General features: G+C 51.1%; 1 long non-coding RNA gene across 1 annotated transcript; it reads left to right on the forward strand.

Annotated features, from left to right (window-relative positions):
• Positions 1-1,073: 1,073 nt before the first annotated feature.
• Positions 1,074-14,605, forward strand: LOC107055147. Its single transcript, XR_003071847.3, has 2 exons — positions 1,074-1,291; positions 10,842-14,605. It is a non-coding gene; the product is annotated as an uncharacterized LOC107055147 (long non-coding RNA).
• The last annotated feature ends 669 nt before the right edge of the window (positions 14,606-15,274 follow it).

Below are 15,274 nucleotides of genomic sequence, written 5' to 3' on the forward strand. Positions count from 1 at the left end.
TTCTGTAGGGATGCTCGAGCTCTGCTGGGCTGCCAAGCCTACTGGTGAGAGTCATCCACCCACATTTAGCAGCCCACAAGGTAGGTGTCTCCAATGAGCTCATCGCTTTGTGATTCCTTTATAGCCAGTGGCGAGAAGCAGGACTGAGTCACACCGCCCTGGACAGCTGTCCTGGCGCAGCTGAGTCACCTCCAGGAGGTGGCCATGGCTCTCCACCAGCCAGCCCTGCTCAAGCACTGCCCTGATGCTGGATTCAAGATGCATCTCATTCCCTAGAGCAGGATGTGGGGTTGGATATTAGGAAAGAACTCTTCTCCAAAAGAATGGTCAGGCAGTGGCACAGGCTGCCCAGGAAGGTGGTGGAGTTCCTGGGGGTGCTGAAGGAAAATGAAGATGTGGCACATGGGGGCATGGTTGGTGGCCATGGTGGGTGTGAGTTGGCATTGGGCTTGGGGATCTTGGAGGTCTTTTCTAACCTTAATGGCTCTATGAGTGGGAATAGGTGGATGGGTTGATGGTTGGACTTCTCCAGCCTTAATGATCCCATGATTCTGTGCCCCAGAACTGCAGGCTGCTCACATCTGGGGGAGTCTTGGGAGCATTCCCACTGATATCCCATCCACCCCATAACCAGAGCTTACTACCCCTCACAATGAGCTCCCCTACTCACACACCCCATATAGGTGCAAAAGCTCAGTTTTCTCAGGACAGGCTAAAAACTAAGGCGAAAATACAGCGATGGCAAAATTCAACTAAGAGTGTGATAGAACCCTCTTGAATTGGTGCAACTGAGAGTAGAGCTGCGTGCACACATGGGCTGCTCTGCTGGAAAAATAACCTCGAGCGCCTTGAATATATTTGCATTTATAGCTGAGAAAGCAGTGCTTCCCTCACTGATAGCCTGTGTCAATGAAATAGTTTGCTCAGGACGTTGGACGGAGAAGAGCAAACTCTGAGCTCGCCCATCCCTTTGGGACCCTGCTGGGATTTCTGCACGTGGGTGATCCGAGCAGCAGAATGGGTGGGTTGGATCCAACTCTACTTTGATCAGTGCTCCAAACAGAGAACAGCCCATAGCACAGCTTTCAAAACCAGGGCAAAGCAGCCCGAGGTGGTTGGAAACTCATTGGTGAGGCCACGGCTCGGGCTGAAGTCATGCTGGTGCCTGCAGCTGAGCTCTGGATGCAGATCTGAGCCACTCCACCAGCAGAAAGCGGTCGGGTTTTCAGATCTGCAAACAGAAATGGTGATTAGAGCTGAGCCCGTGCTCGGTGGAGTGCTCTGCTCGTAGGTAAGTGCTGCCTCTTCCTCTGCTGTTGCTGTTGTCACTTTATCAGCTCGCTGCAATCTGCTTTTTCCTATATTTGACTGCTTATAATTAGCCCGCTGGGTCTGCTATTCTCTCCATTTCTTTATCTGTTTCCTGACAGATTTGGAGATGGCTCCATTTTAAATATATGCTGTGCTTTAAGAAAAGAAACTCTTCTCCAGAGCTCTTTGAAGCTCAGCGCTCCGGGGACAGTGCCAGCAGACAGGCTTTCGGCTCAAAGAATACGTGTAATAAGGGACAATTAGGTGGCAGCAAACATTTAATTATCAAATGGATTGGTGCTTCTTACACTGCCTGAAGTTAAGCAGGTGCCTCATACACAGCTCTCAGATGGGAGAAATGTTTCAAAGCCAAATGAGCTGACGAATGTACGGAGGGTATAAATCAGGCAGAGGGTTTTAGCAAAGTCCTGGAGCAGCTTTCACGTTGCATGAGTGTTGGGTAGGGGGTGGTTTTGGGGTCAACACGGGGGGCTGCGTGGCAGTGGAGATGGGGGACTGTCCCTGCAGTGGTTGGGGAAGGTCGCAGCCAACGGTCCCAGGAGATGATCCTTATGGGTCCCTTCCAACTTGGGACACTCTATGGTTTTAGGATTAAATGCCATTGACCTTGAGATGCCAGGATCACCCCCAAACCAGCGGGGTGCCCCAAGCCGTGTCACGTCAGTGGGCTGGAGCCACCAGATCTGTCCTACCTCATCCCACACGTCAATGGCACTCAGTCTCTCCATGGGTGGCTCTTTGCACTGGAGCCACGGTGCCACCATGTCCTTATAACCCAGATCCTGCTCACAGAGCAGTGTCTGAGCCTGCAGTGCTGGGGACAGGAAGGATTCCCTGTTCCTGAAAGCTTCACCAAGCATCGGATGGGAAAACTGCCCCAAAAGGGACTCTGCTCTTCTCCACGCTCCCAGTTCTTCCAGACCCAGGACCTCCCCTTGGGCCACTCCAGCTTCGTGAGGGAAAAGAAGGTTTCATCTGAACAGACTGAGAGCCTCTCTCTATTTTCAACAGCCTTTGCTCACCCGAATGCTTCCAGGGGTGTTGCACGACTCCATCAATGCTATTAACCTCTGCAAACATTGTGCTCAGCTGATGTCTGACCTGCCATCGGGAGCCCACGTTGATGTGTTGGCAGCACAGACAGCAGACTTGGTGTGTCAGGTTACTTCCTAAACTGATTTCCCTTGTGTTTTCTAGTTCATTTGGGGGCTTCTCCTCCTGCATCTGGCACATCTGTGGATGGAGATCCTGCCATGGTGGGCAGCGCTCCCTTCTCTCTCTTCCACTGCTCCCAGTGCTGAATCTCCCCCTCAGCTTTCTGCTCCCCAGGCAGATGCTCTTCACCCAAGAGGAAAACACCACATTCAGGGCAATTCCTCACTGTTGGCTCAAGCCTTGCTCTGCAGACCCATCTCTGTAGGATCTGAGACATGAAGACCCAACAGGAGGAGCTCCAACTCCTTTGGGGCCGCGAGCACAGCGAGGTCTCTCCTTCTCCCCATTTTCTGCTGGTTCAGATGGATGAAACTCCTGGGAGCAAAGTCCCTCGGGGTGGTGCACAGGGGCACTTGCTTGTGGCTGGAGAGTGCAGCGAAAGCAAGCGTTAATTCCACTTACAGGATGAAATTGGCAGGAGAGCCACTGAATTTTCCGTCCAGCTCTAAAGTGCTCTCAAAGTGATCTAATTTATCACTGCGGCAGAGGCAGCAGCCATTCAGATGCTCTCCCGGCTCTCTGGTTTCGCAATCAGGCGATAAGATGACTTCATGTGAGCGGACGGGTCCAAATTCTTCATCTTTCTGCCTTTCTTGGGTCCTCACCAGGTCCTGCGGTCTCACTTGTGCCTCTCAGCTGCTGCTCCGTGGGTGGCTCTGGCACTCTGGGTGTGGGGGTTTTAATTGCCCTGGCTGCATAGAAGAGATGTCCATCCAACGAGCAGAGAGCAGCTTTGGACACAGGCAGATAGCTGTGGGATGGGGGAGGATGGTGATAACTAAAAGAGGGGAGATTTGGGTCACATGTGAGGAATTCCTGCCCCAGAAGCACTGAATCCCCGGCACTGCTGCCCTGAGAAGTGTGGGTGCTCCATCCCTGGGGGTGCCCAAGGCCACTGGATGGGGCCTTGGGCAGCCTGAGCTGGTGTGGGGCAGCCAGCCCATGGCAGGGGGGTAATGGGGGTCCATTTTGACCCAACCTTGCTGTGACTTCGTGATTCTATGATGTTTAAGGTTCCTTCCAACCCAACCCTTCCTTGATTCCATGATTCCGTGATTCCATCTGCCCAGGACGTGCTGCCCATGGTAGGGTGGATGGGGACAGGGCAGGAGGATTTGGCTGCTGTAGGTCAGGGAGTTTTGTGAATGGTAAGAGCTCCGTCTTTGTCCTTATGCTCTGCTCTCACCACCTGCACACCCTTCAGTGGGAGCAGATGCTCTATATCCCCATGAGGTCAAGCCTGGAGACTTGGCACCCTTCTAGCGTGCGCATATTCCATATATGTGGGTCGGATTCAGATCAGTGGATGGAAAACCACCTGGTGGGATGGCACAGAATCACCCATCAGACGACCACCCATCACCCCCCGGGCATATGGAGTCTGAGAATGAATTCAAATTCAAATGTGGGCAGTGTGGATGTCTGCTTACAGAGAGATGCAGAAGTCCTTCTAATGCAATGGCAAATTCATGGGAAGTCATTTGGGGAAGGAAAAGAGCAAACGAAGTGAAAAATTTGCTTTTCAAACTCCGTGAGCTCTGAATTGTGATCTCAGTGATTTTGGAACAACTGGAGCTCCTCTGAAATGGAGAAGGATATAAGGAGAGGAAAAAGAAATAGAAAAATATTCCGGAATAAGCAACTTCAGACATCACCCTATTAATTGTACTCGGCACCAAGAGGGGAAAAGAACAGAAGAAAGGAAGAGAAAGGTGGAAAGGGAAAAAGCAAAACTCTGATATATTAGCAAAATTATTTGTGGAAGCAAATAGAACTGCTGCATATCCGCCTTCCCTGCCAGGAGCAGCTCTGCCTCCTGGATGCCTCTGCCCTCTGGTTTTGGTGGAATGCAGCTGATGGGGGAAAAGAGAAAAGAAAACAACGGCTGCTCCCACGGCGACGGTGGGGAAACAGCAAAGCCTGCAGCCCTCGGGCAGCTGCACTAATCAAACAGCTCTCTCCAGGAGCACCCAGTGGAAGAATGAGCTCAAGCTGAAAAAAAAACACCCCAAACCTGAAAGAAAAGGGTGCAGGGGGGCATAGCTGCAGTTGCTCTTGGAAACTGTGGTGAGAAGTTGTGTCAAAGCTGTGTCGAAATGAAGTGGTTCCATAGCGTGTCTCCATGGGATCCTACAGTGTGTCTCCATGGGGACCCACACCGTGTCAATATGGATCCCACACCATGTCAACATGGATCTCACACCATGTATCCATGTGGTCCCAAAGTATGTCTCCATAGATCCCACACCATTTCTCCATATGGTCCCACAGTATGTCACCATGGGGTCCCAAACCAGTTCACCATGGGGTCCCACGCCACGTCACCATGGGATCCTGCACCATGTCACTATGGGATCCCACACCTTCTCATAGAAGGGGACCTCAGCCTGTTCTGCTGGGAGCATTTCCTGACCCAGGCTGGGCATTCTCAGCATGTGGAGGTGCTGGAAGGTCACCCCATCACTGCAGTGCAGATCTGATGTGGCCGAGGTGGGAGCGTCCCGCCTGCTCCTCAGCTGTCATTACATGGAGGTAGAGCACAATGTGAGCTCTTTCAGCTTTCTGGCTCTCCAAGGGGGTGGGAAGTCCTTGTGACTTTGACCTGGAATTGTTTCATCAACTGACAGAACATCTGCCTCTCCCCAGGCGCTCCCAGACGCGGCAGATTGCAGGGAAGCAGCTCAGGCTCTGGAAATGGGGAGGCATTGTGAAGGCATTTCTTAACAGCATTGCACCCGGCGCCACTCACCTCTCCTCTGACTCTATATGAGGAGTTACAGCTGGTCACCAAAGTGGATCCATCCCTACAGCCAAGGGAATGGTGCACTTCCAATGTCTCCTCCAGTTCTCTGCTCAATGGCAGTCCAACCGTGGTGCCCCTGGCACGTCCTGGGCTGCACCAGGCACTGATGGCCACACACAAGACACAGAGACCAGAGCCCCTGGGAGAGGTTTGAGAAGCATTTCTGGGTGCTTCTGCCATAAGATCACGGGTCTGCTGCTGAGACCCAACGCCTGGAACCACTGGATCATTCCCTCTGTGCAGGGCCCAAAGGCTGCCAGATCATCACCATCTTCACAGTGGGGAGGGGTTGGTGGTTGGACTCGATGGTCTCAGTGGTCTCTTCCAACCTCAGTGATTCTATGACTGATTCCTAACCAGCTGGTAGGGCACATAGTGAGCAGCCATCAGCAGAGCAGATGTGCTCCTCTGGTCCAAGTGGGCCCCTCCTCCTGCACTTCAGATAGTGGGGCTCAGTGTTCCCCACTTCTCTCAGCTGCCACAGGGTGTGCTTGCACAGATGGAGATGTCTCTTCCATGGACAATTGTGACAGAGCAGCTCGCTCCTGCTGCACGCTCCATTGCCCTGAGCTGTGTGTGCAGCACCTGCAAGTTGTCTGTGCAGTGATGAGCCGGGCTCAATCATCAGGCAGAGCTTCAATGTAATTAGGAGCTGTTACAGCCTCAGGTTGAAGCTTTTGGGGATAATAACAATATGAAGGAACACGATTAATGATGCGTTGCACTTTGCGTATTCAAAGGACCTCGTTTTGAGCACCCACCCACAGCTCCTCTTGGCTCTGAGCACCTATGGGAGTGGGTACCCTCTGCCAGGAGCATCACATCTCCTATTTGTGCACTGAATGCCATCTGTAAGAGGAGCACCAAGGCAAGGAGAGGGTCTTGCTGCCTCCGGGACAGCAGAAAATGCCCTCATGCACTGGGATGAGACTAAGCTGAATGTGTGGCCAGCTCTGGGCTATAGGCACACCGATAAAAAACACCTGAGAGAGAACCCAGTGCTTGGAGAGAAATGTCTTTTAGAGCAGCTCCTGACTTGTGCGTAACTCCCCCGGAAAGCAGCCAGTGCCCTCTGGACACAAAGGCCAAAACTCACGGTCTCATTTCTCCCCTGACAAGAAATAGATAGAGAGGGAGAGGCTGTCGTGATAAATCACCGCTGCAGTGAGGTCTCTGTCACTGCCACACATGACGTCCTCATAAGCAAACGAAAGGAGCAAGACCCAGCCAAAGGCAACACCATTGTTACGAGGTCTCCTGGATGCGTGCAATGAGGTTACGCTGTTGGGGGAAGCACAGTGCCATAATCTCTGCTCTTCTGTTCAGAGCGGCGACAGAAACCACAGCTGTTCCATAAGGGCAACAGGAAGAGATATGGGGTCTCCCTCAGGGATGCAAAGAAGAGCTCAGATGCAATAAACCAGCAAAATATACCGAGACAATGACCAGGGGCTTCTCATTATCCTATTTTATAATAATTAATTGAAATAATAGAGGGAATGCATAAGAAATATGAAAACCAAGAGGAGGATTTTCTGGGGCATCTTCCTGGGCTGTGGGCAATGGGGGGAAGCCTTCCCCCAGCTGATCCATGCCTGGAAAAGGAACAGGGAAGAGGTATAGAATGAAACAAAACAAACAGAAATCTCCCAGTGTGAGTCAAGTGAAAAGGGGCATCTGTGGATGTTTTGTCCAGAGTACAGAGGAGATCCTCATCTACAGAGGATCAAATCCCAAATGGATAAGATGAGAACTGATGGACTTCAAAGTGCTCCTCCTCCCTCTGAGACCTTCCCCCAGATTCCCAGCACTGTGTGCATGTGCCAACTTTTCCCTGTTCAGGGAAAGCTGAGGAAAGGGGGTCCCTTACCCTTCCTACAGCACTTCTCCTCCTTCAGCTTTAGGAGATGGCCACCACAGAGACCCCCAATGGCTGGAATTTGGAGCAAAAGGACAATCTGGGACACAGAAGAAAGGCACAAAGCTTTTATTTTACTTATTTTTTGGCTGCAACCACGTGTGGGAGAGGGGGGGATGGAGCGTGAGATCTCAGAACCAGAGATATCCCTGAGATGCACCAGTAGAAACACGTTCATCTCCCGATAATTCCTCACTTATAATTACACTGAGACCCGACAATTCACTGGGCTCGCAGCAGCGTTGCTGGTGCCCCACTTCTGCAGTCACGTGATGCCCAGGGAAGTAAGTGCCTTCTGGAAATTCATCAAATCATACAAAGGTTTCAGTGTGCAAGACTGCAGTTTCAACAAGAAAAAGAGAATGCATGGAAATGTCAAAGGAAGGCAACGCTACGGCAGCCGCTGCCATTGGGGTGCACCGCTGTGGAGCTGTCCGTGGTGGCTCAGATGGGGTTGGGTTCAGTGGGGAGCCTTCCTGCCCCTGTGCAGGGATCAACCCAACATCAAGACTTTGTGGCAATGGGCTGATGGTTGGTCTTGATGTTCTTAGTGGTCTTTTCTAGCCTTATTGATTCTATGATTCGATGGTTCTAAGGATGCCGGGCAAGTTGGTAGTGGTGGCTCCATGGCTAGGAGAAACCATTGCTGAGGCTGAGCTGGGGATCAGTGCTCCGCCAGGATTGCTCAAGCAGGGATGCAGTGCCCAGAAATAGGTCCTGGTTTGGGGTTGCTCGTGGAAAAGAGGTCGCTTGCACCGAATCACTGCTCCAAGTAGGGTAACACCAAACATGCACGTCTCTTTTACACGAGGTTAACGTTTTTTCAGCTTTGTTACCCATTTCTTCCCAATATACTGTGAAAGCGGAGCTCATCAAACACTCATGTCACTGGTTTTCAGCAGCGCTGTCTGGCATGCTCTGTGATAGGAAAGGCAAGATAGATCTGCTTAAGCCTATTGAGACATTTCATCACAGATAGGCTCAGCTGGGGAACAGAGTGCGAACCGGAGAAAGCGTCCTGATATTTATGTCTGTGCATCTGACGAGGCTGGAGCTGAGGCTGGGTGTGCACACTTCATTTTGCCCATAAATTTGTCACTTTAGAGCCAGACAATTTTCAACCCCGTTGTGGGGTCGCCTCCGTAATCCCGATGTAGAGGAGCTTCCCAAGTCGCTCCTAAATCAGGCGTTTATCACAGCTCATCTGAAGCAGCTATTTTAGAGAGGGACCCCAGGGAGGGACTCCATTCACTGTTTGTAGATGCTTAAACACAGCCACCTGCGCTTCACCCGGGCACCCACAGCTCCTCTGCAGCAATGGGTGCAGGTCACGTCATCCCAAAGCACGCGTCTAAAATAGCTTCAACGAATCTTAAACGAGCTCCGTTCCCAAATGCAATTTGAAGATGTAAAAAGATAGCAGAACCTATCGCTTCCTTTAGGATGTGTTCTCCTGATAGATTCCCCTCCTCGTTAAATGTTTGAAGCGTATTTTGAGCCTGAAATGGCTTAAAATCCCTCATCCTTGAGTCTCAGTACGTCTCTGCCTGTTGTATTAAATATTCCTCCATTCATATTCTCCACCAGGTACATAAATGGAGTGCACAGACAAGTAACTTCCCAGCCTTTCCCTTTCATTACCTCCTTTCATATTTATGCTGAATCCTACAGAGGAGGCGGTGCCTGCAACCCTTCTTCTATTATGATGTTTTTTAGCTTTTTTTTTTTTTTTTTTTTTTTTCATTTTGTAAGAGACAAAATGGAAATGGGAAAGAAGCTCCGCTCTCAGCTCTTGGAAATTTTACCCACTGGGATTTGGACTGAATGGCCACCAGAAGGAAAATTTGCTCTAAACCTTACACTGTAGAGGTAGAAAACCCAACCCCTTTGTTTTTGCAAGAATTTACTGATGGATATGAAGCAAAGGAGGCATAAGGGGGCTCCTTGCAGAGCCATGGTCTAGTTAAGTCTAAGGCCTTCTGTCCCATCCTGTGTCAGCATCTCCAGGCACTTTGTGTGCCCGTCATTCTGGTGCCATTTGTGCATTTTATGGCATCTGCCCTTGGTTTGGGCTGGGTGAGTGCTTCGGATTTCCACTCCAAGGTGAGCGCAGCCAGAGATAAATCAGACTGGAGACAGGGGGACTATTTCTGCTCAGTGTTGTAAGTGAGATTTGGGTTTATTTCTGCGAGGATTACCAAAAGGTGATGCTTTCTGTAAGTCCTGAGCCAACCCAGAGATGATCTGAATGGAAAACACATCGTAATGGCAGCAGAGCCTGCAGTCACCCCACAGCAGTGGGACAGCCCAGTCACATCCCTATGTTGTGCCTTAAGCTATGTGCAAAGAGGGACCAAACTGAGGAATATCGAAGGGTTTGGAGGAAACACAGAGAGATGTCACACCTCGGAAGCTGGTTGCCATGGAGACGGGCTCATTTAACCCTATCAGGGTCAAGCAGCCCTTCTTATTCGAGCTAATTGAATTAAAGAGATGGGAAGGAAATGCAAAATCTATTGGCACTGATTCACACCAGGATGCCGTTGCTCAGGCTGGATGGGGTTCTTGAGGACGGGCTTTGGTTCGGTATCCACGCATCATCTATAGGGTCATTTGTAGTCAAAGGACTCCACTGATGGGATGGATTGGAGAAGAAAGACCGAAGGCAGAAGACATGGTGGGCGAGGTGGCACTTCAGTGCTGTATCTCTCCTGGGATAAGAAGCTCCCAGCTGTGCTCAGTGCTCCTCCTGAGCTGTGGGTACCGCGCCTTTATCTCCCTTCTGGATTTGAAATGTGGATAAAGCAAAGCTGGCAAGGTAATTATTCCTCACTGTCAAACATTGCTCTTGGTTTGCTGTCTGCAGACAGCTGGAGAGTGATGAATCCCTTTGTGTTTGCATCAGCCTTGGAGTTGCTCCAGGAAAAGGTGCAAACAGGGAAGTTTCGCATTAACGTGACCCATCAGCATAGATCTCACTGCTGCTGTGCCTGAGCAGGAGAAGGGGGCTCATAAGAAGCAAGAGGACCCAACCACAAAAAAGCAGCATGGTGCTGAAAATGCAAATACCCAGCATGGAGCAATGGTGTTGCCCACAGAACCCCCAAACCCACTGTGTCCTATTGAAGGCCTGCTTCATACTGGTGTGACTCTGGCAGTTCTCTCCTCTGCAGTGGGGTCACAGGGAGCTGTGCTCCAAACCCGTGGTGCCACTGACCCACAGCTCCCACCAATCCTCACCTCCCGTCCCCGTTCAATCCCTATATATGGGTCAAAGCTGCCATCTGCTCACTCTCTCCCTCCCCTCTCTTGATAGCTCTGACCTATGGTCGTGTTGTTTTTTTTCTTCCTATCCAGCTCCCTGCAGGAACACAGAAACCCAGAATGGCTGAGGCTGGAGGTCACCCATTCTGCTCCAAGCAGGGAGCCCAGGACCATGTGGGTCAGGCTTTGTGCACGTCACAAAGATCACAGACCCCACAGCCTCACTGTATTCACTCAACCACATGTTATTATTCTATTCTTATGTCTAAATGAACTCACCATATTATGTTTTTTTTGCCCGTTGTCCAGATGATCAATGAAGACTGATGGAAATTCCCATTCATCAGCCTCAAGGTGTTGTGCTGAGCACTGGCAGCTCAGGACCTGTTTTTGGGGGCAGGTAGCGCTCTCTTTCTCATCTTTTCCTGCTTAAAATAAACAAAACCAACCATCTTTCCCTCCCCTGAATCTTGTCCAAATCCATTCCCTGGCCCTCTGCCTCGTTTCTGAATGACTCCATGGGAGTCCTTGAGTCTCAGCATTATTATATTTTATTTATACAGCACAATAAACGCGCGTGGCACTTTCCAGCATACATCAAACAGCAAGGTCCGTTTTCTGATGAGTGTACAGTTTGATTCAGGGAAAAAAACACTGTATATAAAACAAACAGCCTCTCAGCCTGGTGAGGAGACTGAGGGCGCTTTGCTTTATTTCCTCAACCCCTAAAACTGAAACAAGCAGGAAAAAGATCAGTGTTTGTAGGCACACATTTCATCTCACGCAGCCCCTGGGTGGAAATGGCTGAAGCTGAGCGCTCTGGGATGGCTCCAGCCAAACATCAAAGCACCTTTGTGTGTTCTGTTGGCTGGAGAGTCCCATGAGAAGGAATGGTGAAAAAGGAGGCCAAAGGGATTTCATGGAGTCATAGAATCTTGATTTCTCTGAGCAGCTGCGTGCCGTAAGCCCAACAAAATGCCAGGTATCAGGTGGCGAATTGGTTAATTTTGGAATCAGCCTAAGAATGCCTACTGATAAAGGACAGATTTGTTTTCCAAAGGCTTTCCAAAGAGAGCTTTCTTCGGGCACAGCTACACTCACCCAAACAGCAGTGGGTAAATGCACGGCTCAAAGGAACAAATGAGCAACGCGGTGCCCGAAGGCATTGTGTTTCCCCACCGATGAGCTTAATCCAAAGCCTTTTCCTCCCTGAAGCAGCTGAAAATCTCTCCTGGGATTCTGGAGATCTTCACCCCCCCCTCCCGACCTCAGCGCTGCTTTGAAGCCACGAAGGGCCGGCAGCCAACCCCGGAGATTTCAGCACATATTTTCCCTTTGGCTACAGCAGAATCCACATCATCAGCACCGGTTGCACCGCGGCGAGATGTCGATGTCGTGCAGCATCACAGAGGTGACAACGCGACAGCAGCACTGGGATTTCTGTGTGAGGAATTGTGGTGATTGTTCATTTCTGCGCCGCGCTGAACATGTCCTCAGAGGTTGAGATGATAAGTCTAAACCCATTTATATTGTCTAAACTACTTTTTTTTGGGGCTGGGGAATTGGGTATTCTCTTTTTTTTTTCCAACCACGGAGTTTCAATCATCTCAAATTGCTAAACAGGCTCTTTTTTTTTTTTTTTTTAATTAATTTTGATTTTATTTAATGAAGTGCCCAGGAAGGGAGAGTTCGAAGATCATCTGGAACACAAAGGGTTCACACTGTGTAGGCAAAAAGGCTCATGGTGGCCTACAGCTCCACCATGGCGGTCTATGGCCAACTCATGGTGGCCCCATGGCCAACTCATGGCCTACAGCCAACTCATGGCACAGAGATGCGTCAGGGGAGGGTCAGGTGGGTATTAAGAAAAGGTTCTGCAACAGAGGATGGTGGGCACGGAACGGCTCCCCAGGGCAGCAGGCATAGCCCAGAGCTGCTGGAGTGCCGGGACACCGCTCTAAGACCTTGGGTTTGTATTTTGGGTGCTGGGTGGGGACAGGGGATGGACTTGATTCCATCCAACTCGGGATGTTCCATGGTTCTATGAATCTTGCTTACATGCCCCAGGGCATTTCATAGAGCTCACAGCAGCACATGACCATGATGCAGATGCTGCCCAAGTGGGGATAACGGATCCCACTGTGCTCACCGAGCTCAGAGAGCTGCTCTCCTCAGAATAAACCTCTCGTGGAGGAGAACCAGGAACACGAACACTTCAGGAACCACTTCGGTTGCTAAGGGACATTCATGCAGGAAAACCTGCTGCAGGAGGGAAGCGCTGGGCTCTCTGCCCCCATCTCCCCCATGCAGCTCACCCTTGTGTCACCCATGGGGCAGGATTTACCCTGCCTTTCTGCCCACAAAGGCTGCCCCAAGCAATAGGGCAGCATCCAAGGGCGCAGTTCAGCCTGCACCATGCGTGGTGCAGCCTGCAGAGTCCCTCACAACTCATTTTCAATTAAAAATGCTTCGTGCCTGCTGGACTGGGCAACACTTCAACCCCACAGTGCCCACGAGGTGACTCCTGCTTTGAGACCCACAGCAAATTGGGGTGTTGGAATGGTGACTCCAAAAGGGACTTCTCTGTTGGTTATCCCATATTCAAGGACCGAAGGGCACCCATGGGCGCCCAACTCTGCCACATCACTGGGGAATAGACCCAGTGAAGAGAGCCTGGATGGAGTCACAGGGATTCCTCCACCCCTCCACACGTCCCATGGGGGTTTCCCAGCAAACGCCTCCTCCTGCCGCATCCGCTGATGGGAATCTGCAGCGGTGTGAAGTGGGGCGAGGGCTGATGGCAGTGCGGATCTGAACCTCGCACCTTCTGTCCATCTGACGCCTGGCCCCGTGCCGCCATCCAGAAGGAAAACTGCTGGAACTGCCCAGGGCTGAGAGCAGAGAGGGGTCCCCGTGTCACCGCGGCGGCCGCGAATCGGTGCCATCTGCTGCAACGCGGCCGCGGGGCCACGAGCTCCGTCAGCTGAGATTTTGAGCACATACTGCCAAATTAGTTACAGCAATGTAATCACATCCATCCACCAGAGAGACCACGAGCAGCTGACAGCGCGAAGCAGAGGTGTGCAGGAATGCAGATGGACTGGGACGCGGCCCCGACGCCGCTCAGCATTAATTGTTGGGAGAAGTCCCCGTTGGAGGCTCTCATTGGGTTGGAGAAGTTCATCTTCAGCCATTGCCACTCAAGGAGGAGAGAGCGTTCCATTATCCCCGTTATCAGGAAGCATCTTCCTGCTGCTTTTTAAATGCAGAGCAGCAGTACCTCTCACAATGCCTGGCTTGCTCCGCCGGGATCACCAAATTGACTGCTTCCGTGTAGGAGTGAGGCTGTGCCACAGCTCGTGTGCCTATTATTCCTAGTAGAAATAAATAATAATAAAGCAGTGATCTCTTTCCTTTCCTCCAGACAGATGCTGCTCCGCAGAGCTGTCAGCTTGTCACTCAGCAGTGGTTTCCAAAGGCAACCAAGTCAAAGTGGTCCCAGGCAGCGCCTGATGGGTTTTTGATACCAGGCTGAGCTCCCAGGCCAGAGGCAGAGATGCTCCTTGTGGAAACGTCCATTTTTCATAGTATCATAGAACCACTGAGGTTGGAAATGACCTCTGAGGTCACCAAGACCAAGCCCAACCCTCTCCACTATGCCCACTCATAGAATCCTTGAATTATTAAGGAGAAGACCCACCAAGTCCAACCATCATCTCATCCTCCTATTCGCACTCATAGAGCCATTAAGGCCAGAAAAGAATTCCAAGATCCCCAACCCCAACCCATCCCCACCATGGCCACTAACCATGTCCCTCTGAAAAACCCTTTGGCTTAATTTATGAGATACCAGCAACAAGTCATGCTGGAAAGAAGTCTGCGCACAGACCATCCGCTGTCCTTGTTCCTGTGTGACCATCATGGAGCCCTCCATGCTCTTCCTCCCACTGTGTCACAAGAACAGGAGCGTGGGGAGGGGTACGCAGTGCCCCGTGCTTGTGGGTGTGTCGGTGTAATGCACTGCAGCTTCTAAGGAGCAGCCAATCTCAATAAAAGAAAAGAGTCCAAATGCTCCCCTGGTGTCTGTTTGCAGTGCTCTTATGGGGCCCGAGGGAAAGCAGGGAGGGAGCAGAAGAGCGCTGTCTGCATCCTATGGCCAGGAGCTATTAGGGGATGAGGCAACACTTATCACATTAGAGAACAACAGCACAGAGCATGGGGCACACTGTGCTCCCAGGCTCACACACACACACACACACACAAACACACACACACACACACACTCGGATGCTTTATAGGGCAGCAGAATCAGCATTCACTTTACCACTGACCTGGATTGTGAGCATGATGGAACTCCGGCGCTGCTCTGAGCTCATGGCAACCAACGCATGCCCGGGGCAATGCTGCTCACATCACCCCACTGAGCGGTGTGAATGGGGTCAGACGTCGGGTGGTGGAGTTCCTGTGCTCAGCCAAAGTCCTTTGGAAAGCAAAATGGGAACAGAGCAAAGAGGCAGCGTCCAGAGGGTGAGTCACGGTGGGTGTGTGAATTAGCAGCTCAATTAGCACAGGGCTTTAAGGGCTGAGTTTGCTGGTGCTGTCCGGGAAGGCAACATGCAGCTCGCACTAATTTGGCCTTTGTCAGGAAGAAGAATCACCAGCAAGGAAGAAAAAACCCTTCTGGGATGAGGAAGCGGTGTGGTGGCAGCGGTCATTGAGCATCAGGAATCAGCCCGTGTCAT

Source organism: Gallus gallus, chromosome 25 (genome assembly GCF_016699485.2).
Source record: "Gallus gallus isolate bGalGal1 chromosome 25, bGalGal1.mat.broiler.GRCg7b, whole genome shotgun sequence".
Lineage (NCBI taxonomy): Eukaryota > Metazoa > Chordata > Aves > Galliformes > Phasianidae > Gallus > Gallus gallus.